The sequence below is a fragment of the Pygoscelis adeliae genome, unplaced genomic scaffold, assembly GCF_000699105.1.
Source record: "Pygoscelis adeliae isolate BGI_AS28 unplaced genomic scaffold, ASM69910v1 Scaffold190, whole genome shotgun sequence".
NCBI lineage: Eukaryota > Metazoa > Chordata > Aves > Sphenisciformes > Spheniscidae > Pygoscelis > Pygoscelis adeliae.
Window position 1 is genome coordinate 2,780,185 of NW_008823922.1, and position 2,186 is coordinate 2,782,370.

Consider the following 2,186-nt stretch of genomic DNA (forward strand, 5'->3'; position numbering starts at 1 on the left):
ATCTGTCAAGTCAATGATAATCTTCTGGTTGGTCTTAGTAGGAGTTGCCTGGACTTCTCAGTTAGGTAAAAGCTTCTGTTTACTTGTTGAGATACTGAACTAAATCCCCATCCCCGGTTCAGGTTTTACTTAGTCTTTTTCAAGTACAACTTTCATTGGGCAAGTTCTTTTCATAATAAAAGTAGTTGCTTTAAGACTTCCCAAAGAATAACAGTAAGAGATCGGTGATTTTTTTTCCTTAAAATGTAATATTCATTTATTTCTAAATTAATATTTTAAAAGAAGGCAGAGAAGGGACTATGGTAAGAGAACACACACCAGTGGTTTCTAAGAGCTGTTAGAGGAAAAGCGTGTGTGTGCACGCGTGCCTCTGTGTGATCTCATGCTTGAGGCTTACTGGCTGTGATTTTTCATGAACAACATGGTACCTTGTTCTTGAGATGTTTTAAAATACTCAGACTTCTAGGCAGTCCTAGCAAAGCTGCGCTGGCATGGGTTTGTGTACTGTGCTGGGTGTCAGGATGTCCCATGCTTACACGATACGGGCAGACAAACCCTGCATACCCTGCTAATACTGGGGCAGCAGTCTTCATGACCATACGCATGTAGAACTTGTTGCCTATGCCTGCCATAATTTAAAGTGCAATTACTTGGGCCCTTTCCTGAACTTCGCTGTGGGTGATCCTCTATTAGAGAACCCAGGTAATACACTGTCTTGTTTTGTTTTCTGTTTTGTTCTGTGGAAAGATTTACTGGATAAACTCAGGTGGGTTAAATAATCAGGTCTTGCACACCTTCATCATTCTGAAATGCCCAAGTGCACAAGGCTTACATGTCTGCAAGATGCTCACGTTACAGCTGCAAGATGCACAGAATCAGCTGCCAACTGATGCTGTGCACGTTCTCATCCGATCTGTGGCCAGTAGGTGAAATGAAAATGGACAAGTTCTGGTATGAAACCTGCTTGTTCTCCAGCTCATGCCTGAGAGGCACTGACCGATGATCTGGCAAGTGCCGATATGGCATACTGTAACATGCTGGTCCTGTTTCAATCGCTGTCATACCTGATTCTTGGTGAAACATTGTGAATTCTCATTTGGTGTTTTGGAAGCTCCATGTGGCACATGTCAGGTAGTGTTCAGTGTATTCAGGATACCGAAGGATTTTGCTGTTCCCCTGTGTGTCTTAACTTGGGAAGAAAAATCATCTCCAGCAAAATCATCTGGGGAAAAATATTTGCGGATGAAACTGTTTTAGCCAGTGTTGCTGCTAACCATTCCCAGCAGGTCTTTTCTGAATGAAAATTAAGGCCTAATATTTAAACTCTTTATACTGCTTAGGAATGCTCGTACCAGGAAGGGCTGCAGAAGAGATCCATCTGTCAGGGGTTTTCATTTATGCTGGTCACACTTCTCATGCTGATTCTTTCTTGGTGTTAACGGTGGGCTTCTGAAGCTGCAGTTCTCTGCTTCTGCATGGTGCCATCGAATGGTGTGAGAAGACTGAGTGGTGCTTTTTCCTTCTTTCTCCTCGAGGAGATACTGTTGACTTGTTTTCAGCTTCCAGCTGCGAGGCACTGATGAGCTCGGGTGAGCTCTGTCCTTCCTGACCAGATGTCAGTAAGGGGAACAACCACCCCCTGTCAGGTCAGGCTTTCCAACGCTTCCTTCTGGCAGCTTTTGAAATGACTGAAAGAGAAGTCTGACATTTTTTGGTCCTTGTTCCTTGGCCAAAGTTAGTTCAGGTTACCTGGGACTTTTCTGAGACCAGAATTTAAGTAGGAGGGAATATAGGCTTAATACCGTCTACCGCGATCCCTCGATCCCTTCCCTAGATTGCCAGAGCCTTTGCTGACATGTCCCATGCCCTAGACATATGACCAGACTCCCGTTCTATTGACTTAAATCCTGTCCAAAAAGTGCCAGCTGTGCCAAGGAAATTTCCCCGCCATGTCATATTTGGTGTGTCTGCCAGGTCATGAACATGCATTATGTTACAAATACAGGTGTGTGCTGCGGAAGGTTGATCCCATTTAAGAGATCGTGAGACCTTGAATTCCTGTGAATTCTCAGGACTTTCTTCAACTGTAACCCTGTATTTTGAGAGCAGGGACGGTGTTTAAAATGTTGCCCTGTGTTCTGAAGAGATGGCCAGACCTGGGGACAGCTTCCTCTGGTTGAATGTCA